Raw genomic sequence first — 18,006 nt, 5'->3', positions numbered from 1 at the left:
GATAAAAAAAACCTCACATTATTTTATGCAGAATACTCTAAGGAACATTCACACAAAATATGGTTCTACTTGGTTGAATAGTGTCAGAGGAGAAAAGTACGTTTTGAAAAACTGTTAACGACGACGGACGACGGACGCCAAGTGATGGCAATAGCTCACATAGCCCTTTCAGCTAAGGTGAGCTAAAAAGGGACAAGCAACAAAAAAAGAAAAAAAGAAAGAAAATCATGATAAAATCTGCACTATAAACCTAGTTAATCGCTCAACAGCTCCATGTTTTATTTTCAACAGTGGAATTATATTCTCCATAAACATATGTTATAATTTCCATAAATTTCCATTTACACACTTATTTTACTACGTTTTAATATTTGTATATCTTGTAATCTTAGTATTGACTCGGGGTTATCTTCAGTCAAAGTCATTTTTTCATCACATCTATTTTATTGGGACATCAAACTTGGTGATATCACATCTAGGTTCTTTGATCCGGGTACTTTATCTTCTGCAGCCGATATTGATGGCTGATACATAAGCCCGTAGTTCCCACCTTATGGAATAACTGACAGTGAAAATTATTGAAGCGTATCAACTTAAGTCCGTATTTCGCTGAAAAAGAAATTCTGAAATTATTAAATGACACTGAAATTGAGTTCAAGCACACTTCTAACAGGTAATTGTTTTCATTACTTTAATTTTACATGGTTTAACACCTAGGGAGATTGTTTGTTTGTTTGTTTGTTGGGGTTTAACGTCCGAGCAGCAATATTTTAGCTATATTCAGACAATGAACATGAAATTGATGATAAAATGAAAATGAAATGATGATAAAATGAAAAAGGGATGGAACACAAGGACAATGGGGTCGACAAATTTTGATTGCCACTGGAAATAGGGAAAGGTGGGTAGGGTCGGGCAATTTAGCCTCCTGTGGCGGAGCCCTATGGTTCCTACTCCGGGAGAATACCACAGTAGGGTTCTTTAACGTGCAAGGAACGTGGCATCTTTCCCAACACGGTGCACCACTATGGTTTGCAGTCAGGATTTCCGTATTATAGCCTGACAATCTCAGCATGTAACACACCAGGGGTACCTCATTCCACCACCTGGGGCACACAGCCCAGTTGCTCTGTGGGCAGAGCGCCCTAGCCCCCGGCCAGGGTTCTGAGCACTATTTAGTCACCTTTTACGACAAGCTTAGTGCTGCAGGCCTATTCTTTTAACACCCGGACCTGCACGGGGCAACATCTAGGGAGATAGATTTACAGATGGTCTACTTAGTTAATTGGTGATTCAGTCAGAAAGTAATATATCATTTCTAGGATATAGACCATACTTTATAAATTACTAAAATATTAACGATTTCATATTCGAGGAAATCTAGAATAAAATATATACACCATGTCCATACTCCAATTTGCGCTTTCGCGCGCGCAAAATAACAAATAATACATGGTGTAATTCCTCTTCTGCGCAAATGTAGTGATATAACGAAAACTTGATTAACATATAAATGTATTAATAACAGAGAAACGATTTCAAAACATGAAACTTCTAAAATATGCTATTTTTATCTCAGTAAACCCCTGAAATAAGTTACGTCCATCTAGAACCGCATATAAATAAGAAAGTAACGAATATAAAGAAAACAGCACCGCGTATAAATATAATTGACCAGATAAGACAGTTATAGCGTTCCATATTTCAGGCAACAGTATATATGTAATCCTTCTTTTGAGCTCAGCCCAATGAGGGCGGACTGGGTTGTTCATTATAATTGTCTTATTGATAAAATACACGTCATTGCTTGATGAGCAAGTAATATTATAAAGCATAATAATGGAGAACAACTCTCTATAGAGTCAGAACCGAAGAAGCGGAAATAGCTCTTGATTGGTCACACCTTACGAAACTCCCAAATGCCATCATCAGACAGGCATTGCAATGGAATTCTCAAGGGGAAAGAAAAGTTGGAAGGCCAAGAAAAGGAAAAGAAATCTACAAGCTGAAATGAAAGCAGAGGCTTGCAAGTGGCAAGACATGGTCAGCTAGACTGGCACAAAACAGAACTACATGGAGGAATGTTGTTGATGGCCTATGTACTCCATCGGTACCAAAGCGATTATAAAGCTAGCATAATAATAGTGAACCACTTTATTTATGAAAATTGAGTAACAAACACACAGCCCTATAAAAGTGTTAAATATCTATAAAAATAAATGGCCATCAGACAGTTGAGGTCTCTTAATTCTTTATAATTCTTTCAATCAGTTTGAAAATGAATGCACCTATTTACGACAAATGCACTTGAAATGTCAAAACAGCATATTTTGGTAGTGCTTAATGAGATTAGTTTTAAGAGACACGAATCTACCTTTTTGAAGGGGTTCACAAAGGGAAATATATTTCAATTATTACAGTATTTTTCCTTGGTTTCTTCATGTCGTTAAAAATGTTTAATTTTAATATACATGCCAATTCTTTTAAAAATGTTTTACGATGGCGTTGTTTCAGTACAGTTTTCAGCACAGTTCTACTAATAGTAATACTTTTAAATTATCAATATACACATAATGCTGGAAATTTTTGAGGGGCAATATTTTTGCGTTTTAGAAGGTCAATCATTTCGGATTGGGAACATCGGAAACCAATGTGCACGTGCATGGAGGTATTTTCGTGGATATTTTCTCTGTGTTAATGTTGCGAAAATAACACCTACGCAAAATTTCCAGTTTTTTGTGGAGTCCGAGTTCCTCATTTACTTTTGTTACTTTGTCTGTATTATTTTGGTCATTTTATGTTCTTTGTCGTGTGTGTCTGTTTTCCATGTCTGGTCTTTGTACCTGGATTACATAATTTTGATTTCCGCTAAAATGTTGGTTCCTTTGATTACTCTCTTAAGTTTTCGCGTACTGAGTTGATTATGGAATAGGAAATGGATTATTTTGTCTTTATTCTAGAAAGCATTCCTAAAGTACACTTCATCAGAAAATGTATTGAAATATTAAGGAAATTACAGTGTACAACGTATTTCCATTCCATCTGAAGTATAAATGCACACGGGGCACCAGGTTCTTCCATTAGAGAAGATTTAGTGCCAAATTAATCAAAAAGGAGGATCAGATGACAAACAGAGAAGACTGTGGGTATCTGTATGATTATTGCTATCTCTAGGTTACAGTAATCCTCTGTTTTGTGTCACACTGGAGTATTGGTCTAAAACAAATACTCCATTCAAAGTCGTGCGTGCAGTTTGATGATGATTTACAACGAACCTATCTAAGGAAATAACCTCTAATGTGCAACTAATCCTTATTTACAGTATAATTACATGGGTAGAAGGAGAAAATGTGTGCGATATTACCAGATAATCGGCAATCAATTCCATGTGAATGGGTGCTCCAATCCGTGGATCAAGATCTCAGTTAAATTAAAACTCGTAAAGCATCATTTGTAACAGAACTGTCACTTTAGAACAGTAAAATGTAAATACCCCTCAGAGAGTGAAATATCCTCTAAATTGAATTAAAAACTGAAACAGTCAAATCAAATAACAAAAACAAATATTGATAAGGAAATATACTGTCTCTTTTTTAACACCTGAAATTGAGTCAATGAGCTCTAAAGATCGTTGGACTTTTATCATGACACGAAATCATAGCTTACACGCTTTTATAACAAATAAGCAAAAAGAGCTGAAATAGGTCAGAGTTCGTCACACTTAACATTGATTTAGGTTTATATTTTCTATTTTCAACGCAAGAAGTAGGATATTAAAACAGTCAGTGTTGGCTTTTGTCAACTGGGGCAACACAAGGGCTAACCGATCTTTTAAACGTGAGTAAAACTGTTTCGGCTTTGCCATTAAGTTTAAATTGAATTTTGCAATTGAAATTGGGTTTGCCCAGATATGTTGCAAATAGTTTTTTGTTTAGTCTTGTTTTTGTTTGTATGTTCGTAAGATATATTGTACCCAATACTTCATTCTGTTAACAACAGAAACTCATTACTGACTACTACTGAAAACATCTCCTTCCATAAGAAATAAAACTTGTGCACCGAGGAATTAAAAACAACAGGACATGTTACTAGTATTGGCAATACATAGATAACAGTACTTTTAGTTCACCGTCAAACCTATCAACGACATGCATGTGCCTTAAAGGAAGCGGGAACATTTAATCCTGAAATTACCGGTTATTCCCAGATATAACTGATGGTCATTAGTATCGATTGTGATCCTTATTCATTTAAAGTTGACTCTTGCGGTAATGCTTATTGGTAGAATCAACCCCGGTCTTACATGCAGGAGCATATTGCATGTTGGTGTTTGGCGTGTACATGTATTGGTATAATCAACCCCGGTCATACATGCAGGAAAATATTACATGTTGGTGTTTGTTTGGCGTATACGTGTACTTAGTATGTACTGATGTTGGCTCAACGTAAAAAGACACCCGATCATGATGCTACAAATGTTTTATTAAAAATGTTATTAATTACACAAGAAATGATTGATAATTATTATGTTGAACAATAAAGATATGGAAAAGTACATGTTACCTGTCTGATAACAGATCATGATCCATCATACCTGCAGTTACCTGTATCACATGTATATATGTTTACCTGTCCAGAAATCCTTTGATCTAATATTACATATGCTTTGATGACATTATTAACAATCATCGGACACGTCAAACGAGATGTTTTACTGAAATCATGTTTGTAGAAGTTTTGATCAATTAATCACTCCAAAGTATTTTATTCAGCAAGGGGTTGTCTAGTAGGTTTATTCCTGATTGTCCCACTTTTAAAAATTTCTTAGTTCTGATTGTACCACACGTATTTCAGGGTAGAAAGTTGCTACTGTTTACTGGTCAACTGATAAAAAGATGTAAATATGAACATTTAAAGTTATAACTTATCACAAAATTAGCAAAAACAATCATTTTATAAATACATGTACATGCATATGTACTCCTATAACAACCATCAATTAGCATTGATTGAAGGGATTAATAACTACTGGTATGTTTTTAGTTCCGAGGAATTATGAAAATTTTGAGATATTTGATTGACATTTATTTTGTTGTTTTTCTATATGGCTACCATGCATGTAACTTTAAGCTCTTCCAATATGAAAATTGTTATTTAAAACCTATTTATTCTATATTCAATACATTCAATACATCACTTTTTATAGGACTTTTTAGCCATAGCAAAGATATAATAGCGAGAGAGTAAGTTTTCTTATTCATTTTTTTAAATTACTTAAGACAACCTGCACTCTAGGTCAGATTATGTAACAACCAACTACTTTCTTTATCGACTACGAAACTGTCATACAGCTTGCTGCAATTTCCCCAGATCATCAATAAGGATTGCCATCTCCACTACACTTAATGTATGAGGGATAATGTACAACATAACACTGAACTTTTAATCAAACTACAAAGAGACAACAATTCGTCGACCTGTTCATCGGCCAGTGGTACTTTAACTTGTTACACTGGCATCAGTAGCAGACGTATGGTTTAATGCTCAAGATTCGACTCATGCAACAGACAACATTCATGCACTCACTGACGTTACTTCCTATTGGGCAACTATGGAGCAATTCAAAAACGGGAGGATCACGAACTATAACTATCACCTGGAAGGAGTGCAGCGGCTTCAAGAAGATGATCAGGAGGTAAAATCTACAGCCTACTTAAGTACCATAAAGTTAAGCAAGTAGCCGTGAAGTTGGCCATGATCCTGATCCGGAGGTGTCAGACCAGCCAAACGCAAAAAAGTACACACCGATGAAGACCAGACTCCAACAATACAGAATGATGAAGTTACAGTGACCTAGTACGCAGACAGAGCTTCATATATGTTGAATTTAGAGTTGAACACTAATGACATGTTTTGTAATTACCAATTCTCTTAGTACTTTTATGTTTGTGAGTTAACTAGTGCTTTAAATGTGATATTGAAATTTGAAATACAAATTTTAGATAGTAGGTAGACTAAGTGTACTTGTATTTGGTTATTAATATGAACAAATCATAAATATATGTTTACATAGCAAAATTACAATCAAAACAATTCCTGATTGCCCATCATTTAAAATTCCTGATTGTCCATCATTTAAAATTCCTGAATGTCCCATATACCTATTCCTCATTGTCCCATAAAATAATTTTCCCTTTTTTACCATTAATTTTCAAATGTGGGACAATCAGGAAAACACCGTCTAGTATGCAATCGCACAGTCATCAATCGACTCGTCTTTAAATCGAAAACATTTTTTTTCAAGATTTGTTCAGTAAATATCTATACATTTCTTCTTGAATTCCGGGGCCTGAAAGTCTTCAAACTTGCACCCCGAATTGGGTCCATAGAAATGCCCAAGAATATCACAGAATACACAAGAACACCCAAGAATACCACAAAACATTATAGGATATAGTAATGATAATTATAGAATAAATATATATTTTACTGAGACATGATATATTGAAATGAAAATTTAAAAAATTTCGAAAAATTGATGAAATTTTGTCGAATATTTTGATCTCATTTTGATTTTCGGTATTGCGTTCATTTTACATTAAAATGTTTCGGCAGCGAGTAAATCATCAGTTCTTATAAAAACTAAACCACAGATCATTGAATAAACAAGTACTTTCGATTTTTTATATCAATAAATCGGGAATAAATTCTACAACGACTTGCCATAATTATCATGCATATGTAGCATTGTTGGTAAATTCGGCTGTTTGTCCAAAAAAATATCATCAATAAAAACCGAATAAAAACATTATCTCTCATCAAATAAAAACATATTGTAATGAATTTGAAGGTTTAAAGTGTATTTTGAGGTTTTCTTTGGTATTTCTGTGCATTCTTGGATATACTTGGGTATTCTGGGTGTATTTCTATGGTTCGCCCAGAAATATCAGCAAGTGAAGGTATGTGAACATATTAGTAGCTTGGAAGAAAGTTTGATTAAAATCAGGCAAGACCTAATATCTACATAACGTTAAAGGAATATTGTATATTGAACAGTTATATCTTGTCCGAGAGTGCAACAACAAAAAAAAAAAACATCAGTCAAAGGAAAAATTTCGCAAATACACCTCCGCTGTCATGATATTTGTTTAATTACACCGAATATCTATTTAAAAAGTGGCTAATTGTTTTTTTCTTTCAGTGGTTTCTAGTTCGCAACGGTTTTTTTTTTTACTGATAAACTGATACTCAAGCTCCAAACAGCGGTAGACGAACTCGTAACCTCACTTACTAAGTAAAGTGACTAGGTGAAGGCGGTTTTAACGTCCTTGTTTAACAAATAAAAAAGATTTATAGAAACTAGCTTCCAAAACTAGAAGGTTATATGTTGTGTTATCAGTTCGTTATAGACCGAGATAAATTTCTAATGTAGCACTACATGTTGTAACGATTGTTATCGAATAACTGTGCTGTAAAAAAGCATTTTCATATTGTATTTTTAAATTTGTCCATATTTACTGTTGACAAATATCTATTTTTTGCCATTCTCATCGGCCTTTGATTGGATATTCTTCTAAGTCACGCTTTGTAGCAGCGCTGTACCAATAAGGTAATGCATTTAAGTACGAACATGCATAATAATGAGTGTAAAAATGCGTTTAACTTGGTTTTCAGCTACTACTACCTGTAGCAAGTCAACCATCGCGGTAGCTGTTTCCAACTTTCCTGTTTTTGTCTTGTTATTGCTATTTGTTAAATGATATTTTCTTCTTTTGACTACTGGTTAAAATTCAGTATATTTGTTATTACCCTTTATTTACTGAGTTAAAATAAAGAAAGAGAGAACAACGTAATGAAGGCTCGGTTTTTGTACGAATCGGTTGAATAGGTATTAGGAATGGTCTTAAGATTTTACATGGTGTACTTAATTTCACTTTTAATGATTGTTTTATAACGAAATGTGATAACTAGATATAGTGCGGTACTTAGGTCAATGATTAAGCCGATTCTGGGAACCGATAAGAACGACAAGAACCAGAAATTCAAAGGAATACGGAAAGGGTTTCCCGACTTTTATGGTTGTGTTATATAAACCTTAATTGATACTAAACGCTCGCCTTCTTTACAAAGTGCCAAGTGAGTAATAAAACCTTAAATAAAGTTTTTATGTTCAATATATATATTTAAACCGTCGTAAATCTAACTTTGTTGACACAAGTTTTGTACATTTCTGACCCTTAAATTGAGAGACTCAGGATTAAATCATTTCCTATTAAAGTAGATTTGATTAGTTTTACGATGTTTGTATCATATTCTTCATCAATCATTGTGATTGAGGTCGGGTCTTGTTTCACACATTTTAGTGATACCTGCTGTTTTATGTATTTTCGCACCGAGAATAAATACCTTTTAAACAATTTTCACGTAAGATGAGAAATTTGCAACTAAACCTGTATATACACATTGAGTGATAAATTATCTAGCATGTAACTTGATTTGTCAATAGTTGAAAAAATTCAATAATCTGTGAAATATTTTCACAGCTTGTAGGCAGAAATTTTATCTCGCATGTCTTTTATAGTTAATAAGAAAACATGGAATACTATCTATACCAGTATACATATCGCAGTTGAGAAATTAATCATATGGGGTGGTGCATCCTTTACTGACTGGCATTTGCACGCATCGACTTTATGGAAATGACTGCGTCTGAAACTGTAAATGTGGAATAAATATACAACTATGTCCTGTAGATTAACTGTAGATTAACTCTTGTAAGTCTATACTATATGAAATTAGAATCAACATACTTTTATGTCAAATACTTGATCCATCTACATATTTAAGACAGGTGCAACAGGATACACTCCGCGTCACAGAAACATTTGTATTGCGGCATACAGTATTGCGGTATCGCAGTTTGTATCGTGTTGCACAAGTATGATGCTCAAGCACAGACAAGATTGGTTTACACTTGAACCATGAATGCTGCAATCCATAATGTAATACTGTTTTTAAATCATCCCACGTTTACAGATTTGCAGGACACATAAAATACTCTGGAAGGAGATAAAAGGTATGGAAACACGATTCAAGTCAACCTGTGGTTAGGACATGATGGGCAAGGTTTATAAGCTAGCTATAGCTCTATGTAAGAATAGGCAATACAGTACATGTATGAAATATTTCAAAATTTAATTTACAGTGATCTATTTGCCATTTATCTTTCCATTATCCATTGACACATGTCAATATTTAGTAAATGAATAATTCTAAACAAACGAAACATTTAGATACATTACATACAGATAAGATTTCGTACATCTATCAAATAAACTGTAACCAAATTTTGACACTAAATATTATGGGCTGTGTAGGGGTTGGAAAACACCTACCCCAGGGCCTCTAGCGTACATAGACTGTCAAAAAACTTATTTATACCACCCTATTAACGTTATTTATTACATGATAATGTCTTTTACATTTGTTCTGCTGATCAGCTGACATTTGATTTTTAATTAAGTATGTAAAGAAAAATTACATAGTAATTTTTTTTTTACATTGTGTAAGTTAAACACTACCCCTGAAGAAGCCTTGTTCTTTCACGGCAATGTTACTGAACGATTTGTGAAATTCCAAACTTGTTGATCGTATGAAAACAAAACAGGTTCTGCAGAGATACAAGTATTTTTTTTATTGTCTTTCACCAAAAGATGGAAATTTCACCCATCCAAATCATTTCTGATTGCATGTTTCCTGATGTTGTTGGTTCTTAGAAGGCATTTCAGAGAACAGAACAAATTCGAAAAATTAAAATTTCCATAAAGGGGTGTTGAAAAAAAATAATGTAAAACATATTGTCTTGTTATATTCGGCACACAGCCTTCATCTCTGAAATAATTTGTACTTTTACTAGCGGAGGAAAACTTTTGCGTTGAATAAAAGTGAATATGCTGTGTTAACTGAATACTCACTTGTCATCATTACCAGTGATATTAAAATGAAACGTACAACAAAAAAGTGGATGTTAAGCACCGAGATATTAAAATCAGTAACATCGTAACACGAGCTGCAAGCTTACAAATGAGTAGACTGAAAGTGACTGACCACTATAAATTTGTCATTACAACTTTTAACCCCAAGACTTTTTCTAAAGATGTGTCAAGCTTTACCCATGATGCATTACTATTAAACAAGCTCAAATGGAATAAGAGGGATCATAAATCGAGCACGCCAAGGCACGTCAACTGTTTTCTAGCTATAAATGGCGATTTGTGTCTGCTGAATTAATTGGTATTGTAATCGATCTCACATAAATACCTTAAATCTCTATTTTACCTGTAATTTGCATACTTTTCTTTATTTCGTAACGTATTAACCTGTCTGTATGAGATCTATTAAAAGAATGGGATTTCAATAGAAAATCTCTGTAATGTGTAAATCCCGACACATTAAACTTGGCTGAAAGAGTTCGGACAGTAGAATTTAAAACATGGTCATCTAACTTCAGACTTTTGTTTATCTCAAAATGGCGTAATGGTATTGAAGCAAAAAAATATTGGTCCAAGGAAAACGGAAAGAATCAATATTGATGAGAAATACAAAACAGGATGATTCAGAATAAATCAATTTGAAAATCTGTCAAAAATTCCCGATTAATGATAACAAACATGATTTCGGCGTGACTATTTAAATTTGAAGAAAATGAGCTTCAGATCTCTAAATTAACCAATAAAATTTTGTAAAATATTTCACCGTGTTACTACAGAAGATTTTAAATATCCGGTCGATTGTTTTTCCTTTCACTTGCGTTGGATAATACTCTTCGTAATGAATGCTATGACACGGGTGTCAGCTACACAGCTCTACCTCACGGCATTTGAACATATTTTACGGCTTTTTTGTGACAATCGTTATAGGGATTAAATCCTTTAATTGGAAGACTTGTTATTTTTATTTTCAAAACATTGTGAGATGTTTTACAATTTACTTAGTTTTTTTTTACATTTAAATGTCATACCAAAAATATAACACCATCTGCTTCTTAGTTTAATTTGAACCTGTAATGAAATTTGAAATGAGGATTCGCTTTGTTATTGATGGTTGATGCTATAGTAGCCTAAACATGTAGACCTCAAATTCTATCACAATATTTGTTTTTAATAAATGAAGTCGAAACTTGTTCTTGAAGCTTGCATATTGACACGAATTACCTAAACTTTGTTTTGTTTACTGCATATTTGTATGCGCCTTTAATAGCATTCACTTTATTTATTCTTTAAGAAATTTATCAACTTTTGAATATCTCGCACAAGAACTGCATGCTTACAGTCGTCTGCTATTTCTGATAAACTTCGGGTAGGGTTATAACCAGACATACAATAATGGTGTATAATAGTATAAAGGTAAAATAATACATTCAAACATTTTACCAGGAATCTGGTATATCTTTTTTCTTCCATCAAATCGTAATCACATGGAGAGTTTTACTATTACAGTAAATAGTGTTGTTGTGGTTGATAAAAGAACTGAAAACGTCTGTTTAATTCGCTTTGAACGATAGAAACCTTGCCACAGGTAAATATTGTTAGTTCAACTTAACATCAACGTTATATGTATATATAGAAATGATGGTGGACAGATTCTATAGAAATGATAGTGGACAGGTGCTATAGAAATGATGGTGGACAGATTCTATTATCAAATTGAATGACTGGTGATAGTAAACTTTCTGGTTACACTAAATGAAAACAAGCACAGGAATGGCACCTCTGAACAAACTGTCAAATATTTAGGTTTTAATTAACGGAAACAAAGCTAGATTTGATTTTTATCATTTGAATGCGTGATGAACACATCGACTAAAACTTAAATTCTGTTACAACATGAAATTATCTTCTTTGTCTTTTCGAAAAAAAAATAGATTTAAAGATAAATTCGCACACAGATGTGTTGACAGTGTCCATGGATTTTGATTAAAAGATTAAATGTGTGAACATTGGTCTTTGGTGACGAATAAAGAATAGATATCTAGTGTTGACTCTATCGACCTCAATCAGAATAACGGTTTATGATTTAAATCAAATGCTTCTGTAACGGATCATAAACCTTTCAATACTCTCTTGACTTTTGGCTTGTGTATGTTTTGACTTGAAAATTCTTTCCCATGCAGTACATACAGACAACCGCCTTCCAAATACTTGAATACGTTATTTTGACTCCAAATTGATATATTTCCATTATCAGGTAGTTCAGAGTAGCTATTATACTTGTTATCCTAACTGAACATCTTTTTTACACAATATTTAAGATTCTATCAAAATAATAGGGTATAAATGGCGTATTTATTTCGTTAAACAAAAGAAATGTGTTTTGTCGCCAATATCATATTTCTTTTAGCAAAATGTTGCCGCTAATGTTCAATTGAGGTTATGATAAATTACACTTAACACATGTATTTTATACAACAACTAACACAGATATCAGACGTAAAAGTCGGGAAACTATCCGTCACAATTTCGCTGATAATGATTACACTGATCTGACAAAGGTACAACTAATTACCAATAATCGTCTCTAATGACAAACCATTAATCAGGGGGAATGTATGTCCTCTCAAAAAAGTGTAAGACTGTTACCACAAGCCGGCTATTGTATATTATTTTGCTTCATTTACTTCCCCCTAAAAGTCGTTATGTCAGTTGCCAAAATGCAGGTTTGAGAAAACTGATTTACCTAGAGGAAACATCAAATGAAAATTGACCATTAAGACTTACTTTATTCTCGTCTTGCTCTATTAAATAAAGCTCGAGCAACGAACAAGTGCAAAAATTAATACTTTGAGTGTCGCCAGTGGACAATGGAGAGCCGAAGCATCAAAAAGACTGGTCATTACATTTAAAGCATGTTTAACATAAACTTTATACTTTATACCCGAGATAACCGACAAGGGAAGTTCATATTTCGACCCTTTTATTGCTAGCATATACCATCTAAGTGCTTATTGCCATATTTTTATGGTCACAATTTTCTTTTCCGAATCTTTAACATCAGGTATCGAGTTTTAAAGATATGGTCAACACATAGAAATTCAACGTTTTATTTTTTTCTGAATGTTTTATTTAAAACAGGCTAGAGTTATTGAAAGTTTATGGCAAGTTAATTTCTTTTTGATTCAGTACTTCTGACATTTCCGCAAACCCGTGTCCATCCCGATTTGATCTCAATATCATACTTTCTCTAACCACACTGACAGGTTTGCATGAATCACACTCAGTATCTATGTAATTATAAAAGTTTTAAACTCGAAATACCGTTTCAGCCCAATAGCATAACCTAACGATTTATTTGTAACCAACATGCAAATCGTGAAGGTCACAAAGTTTTCCGAAATGTCACCATTGTAAATCAGATGTCTGGCGTCAGTTGCTAGGTCAGTTGCTCTCAGACGTTTAGTCTTAAAATTCCTAATGAGAATTCACTTTCTTCAAGTAAGACCATTTAATGCTGAGTAGAGGATAAAAAGTATCATTATTTAATGGGACTGCTATACAAAAATACTAAAAACTTATGGCACATGGGCAAGAGATGAACTAAGAAAAATTATAACCATTCACACACATGCATAAAAACAATTTTCAGGAAATCAGAGATCGTGCCTTGCCATTTTTAGGAATGAAGTAAAAGACTTACAAAAAATAAATAACCAAGATAAGGGCCGGATCCAGACACTTCGAAAAGAAGGGTGCCAGCCGAGGTTCATCAGAAAAAGGGGATGCTAGAACATTATTTGCCATTTTTAGTTAATTTTACACATGATAATGACAACCTCCTTTTCACCCCCTATGGATCCGCCACTGCAAGGTGAATCTAAAACCTATACCACGTCACAAGTGTGAAGGAGATCTAAGTAAAACACTTATCGGAAGAGTACAGTCTAGCTTTTAACTTTTATAGAAGGTCCGACTGGTCCAAAATCAAATATAAAATGGAAACTAGACTCTACTCTATCACAAACTCAGGTCATATCATTGTGGGGGTATCTAGTGTATACATGTTTTAAAACTTAATACTTAAATTATACCTTAATAAATATATGTAAATATATGTTTCACGAATCGATTACGTCAATGTGGGGTGAATTCAGACACAAACTTTCATTTTTTTTGTTAATCATTAACTTACGCCATCCATCTGTACATTCTTCGTATTAAGCCATGTCTTTTCACAGTGAAATTGCACATAATTTACCATTTAATTGAGACTGATGATAAAGGTCGAGGATTACATATGATCCCATACATTTTTGCGTGTAATTCTGTAATTATGATGGAAAAAAACATAAGGTTCATGTTTATATTGTGGAAGACAATGGTAAAAAAATATTCAATATTCAATACCATTGTTATTAAAATGGCGACAAACTTCTCGGATGATTTTAGAGATAACTCAAAATCTATTCTTTTACAATAGGAGTTAAAAGCAAAGAATTTAACCATATCCCACATATAAACGATCGTTTAAAGTCAGGAGCCTTTGAAGTAAAGAAAATGTGTTACTCAAATTGAAATATTAAACTCTGACTTTTCCACTAAATGTTCCTTAAAGTCCAATTTTTTAATTGTTGGAAACAAAATCGCAAAATTGGTATGGCAATTTAGCTCGTTTTCGCTTCTTATGCAACCCGCCTGATAATTTGGCCATTTGGTTCAAATTTCACCCATCATCTTAGGAGATCCTAACTTTTTATGAGAATTGGGAATAAATTCCGAAGTTTTTATCCAACTATTGATGTGTACATAAGCATAAGTAAAAAATTAAGTATCTAGAGATGAGAAAAGAGAGAACCGAAGGGGTGTAGGTACTTATCAGTGCAACAATGCATGGACGAGACAGTGTAGTCAGCAATATAAAAAGAGCAGAAACTCAACCAGAGACCGAGGAAAAATGCATGCAAAACAACTAATGAAAAATGACAAAATATATTTAATAAATTCAGGTCGTTGAGTAGCAAAGTCGCACTGAGCAGTGAACTTTTCTTGCTTGGTTCTTTACCAGGATACGTAATTCAACATTGAAGACAACTTTGCAATCGTAAAATGACAATGCCCATATCTTTAGATGTTTTGGTGTCGTCGGATGTTTTTGCCAAAAATTTAATTGACATTTTGATCATGCACAGAAGCTGCTAGGACATCTTTTGCAAAAGAAGGTTTATATTGATAGTAAAAGACTGAGGTACTAGAGACAAGACTTTATAATTTTTTGGCGAAAGCCCCTTGGGTTTCGGTCCGGGCCGGTTTTTTACTATGACATGCGTATGTCTGTATTATTTCCAACTAAATATTTCTTTTCCTTCAGTTCCTCAATGACACTTTGATCAAGAGTAGAAAGCATTGGTAACACAATGGTAATTATTAACCGAATAATGTTATTTTGTAAATAATTTTAAATGGGTATGATATCAAACTTTGAGATTTTAATTACGGTAATAATAACAGGGGACACAAAAATTGATATTATTATGAAAATGCCAAATTAACAAACTAGTTTTGATTTTTGTACTGCCATATCTTAAACAACCAAGAATAATTTATTTACCGATCTAATATAATATCGTGTCAAAAACTCCCGAACAATGATAATCACTTTCCCTTGTCAAAAATTGATCCCATTATTATAGAGTTTACATAGTTTGGCATCTTAAATTGTAGGTACCCGGAAAGTACTACTGGCGACACGGTTAAAGGACATTCCTATGCTCCCATTGTTTGAAATCACTATATTTTATTCTGCTTCTAACAAATATGTTAGATTTATGTACAATCAACCTCCAATCCCCTGCTTATATTCATACCCTTTTAAAACATGCCCAAGCCCATATTCAAATGTAGATCTTGAAGCACAAATGCCAGAAAAATTTCGATTTATGATCCACTGAAGGCTCTCTCGCACTTGCCTGAAACAGGACTACATTAGCTTTACTACATGTCATAACTTTGGTTAATAATCATGTACACTCTTACGAATATTCCGAATTATATAAATGATGTTGCTGGTTTTAGTATTTATCAAAGTTTGAAAACCTGAGAAAAGTTAATAAAAAATGAAGTCTACAAGTAAATGCTTCAAACCATTCCGCCTTTTATTGTGTCTTTGATTTATGACTGAAAGTGAAATTCAATCAAGTGAGAGAAATATTAATAAGTCTTTATGGATGTAATGATCCATGAAATACCAGGTTATTTTCAGTTTTGTTTGATTAGAGGCTTTAATGGTACAGAGTCAAGTTACAATGACAGTTTTCAAATATGTAAATAATTTTATATTATTCTTATGCAAATAAGAAAAAGCATTAAACAAAATGAATGTCTACGAGAAGAAATGTGTTTTTTTTTATCATTGTGATTTATGGAATAAAAGATTAGTAAAATATTATTCATAATTATGAATTTGATACTAATCACATTTGTTGTACTTCGGCTTATCGTCTGTATCATCTTGGGGTCTCGCCATTTTGACCTTTGTCATATACAGTAAAACCTGTCTAAACCAAATGCCCTTTGAACAGAAGACTTTATTCGGTTAATGCATGTGTTCAGTTTACACAGGTTCATAATATGTTTGATTTGTACATGTTAACGATTTTCCTGGGTTCGGTAACAAGTAACGCTGTACAATGTTTGTATATGGGGGCTGAATGAATCCCATATGATAAATATTTATTTTTTCCAACAATCGGTTTGAAAAATCCTCGAATACCCAAACAATGACTCGGCGATTTTTTTAAATAATCTATATATTCTGTACAAGTACAAGCTCTTTCCAAGAAAAAAAGCTTGCTCGACGCGAGTTAAATTGCGCCAATAAATTAATGCACCAGAATACAGGTAAATTTATATTTGATGTTGTTTTAACCTCTGATGAACACTTTTCAATCATACATGTACAGTGGTCAATGCTATGAAGTAGAACACTTCGGACTAATCCAGATCTGTGTAGTCAGGTTAGGATAACAAATTTTAGTTCAAAAATCAAGACCAATAAAATTGAAATCAAAATAAAAAGAAAATAAATAGTTATAATAAATAGTTTATATTTGGTTTTTATTCCGGTATTTTTTATGTTTCGTATTTTTAATATATTCATTCCCAACTCATTTTCTTTATTATATGATCGTTTTATTGTAGATTTTTTACCTTTTTGATATTTAATTTCCGAATTTGTATTTGGTGCAAAAGGTAGTATATTTTTTCAGGCGGAAAAGGACCACACGGAAAAGTGTTTTTCTTTTGCACAATTTAACTACGATTTTTTATCCAATTGGCGCAAAAGGACGATGCCCAACATTTAAGGCTAATTCGAGTAGCTGATTATTGTACGTTTATATATAGTTGTGGTAATGAATTTTGCGATTAAATGAATCGCTGCCACACTTACTTTGCCATGCTGCCATTGTGCACCTTTTATCTTATTTTTCCATTTAAATTATGATGACAAACATGGACTTTGTCATTGACCGACAAAACGGGGACCATCTTCTAATTTCTAACTCTTCTTTAACCACTGAATAGAATTTAATGCAACGTTCACAAAGTCTTACTTTGTTTTTCCGTCTGAATGACTTTGGTATTTCCCGATACAGTCATTGGTCGACCATGGGAGTCCACCACTAATTCGCAATTCCTCTAAAACCGTTGAATGTAATTTGGTGAAACTTTCACAGATTTGTTATCAAATGATGCCTTTGTTACTTTCTATTTGTTTTTTTTTCTAATTCTGAATGACATTTCGGACTTCCGTTGCAAATCATGGACTAATTCATTGGTCTACCAAGGAAGCATCATCTAAAACATGTATACACATTTAAAAAATACATTTGACACACAATATATTTCAAGTCGAATTTCAAATAAATATATCATTGGATACACAAAAATACGCTATATTGTCATAAATTCTGCAAATTGATAAAGGAGCCGGGATCCCGCCTCCCTTTGGATCCGT

General features: G+C 33.3%; 1 long non-coding RNA gene across 1 annotated transcript; it reads right to left on the bottom strand.

Annotated features, from left to right (window-relative positions):
• Positions 1-264: 264 nt before the first annotated feature.
• LOC148604387 (uncharacterized) lies at positions 265-14,310 on the bottom strand. The gene is made up of 2 exons (XR_015916153.1): positions 14,185-14,310; positions 265-609 (listed from the first exon to the last, which is right to left on the bottom strand). It is a non-coding gene; the product is annotated as an uncharacterized LOC148604387 (long non-coding RNA).
• Between the last annotated feature and the right edge of the window lie 3,696 nt (positions 14,311-18,006).

Source organism: Perna viridis, chromosome 10 (genome assembly GCF_037379345.1).
Source record: "Perna viridis isolate PV_CMFRI_1.1 ecotype Kerala chromosome 10, ASM3737934v1, whole genome shotgun sequence".
NCBI lineage: Eukaryota > Metazoa > Mollusca > Bivalvia > Mytilida > Mytilidae > Perna > Perna viridis.
The sequence above is the reverse complement of the archived record's forward strand: the minus strand, read 5'-3'. Positions and strand labels throughout refer to the sequence as shown.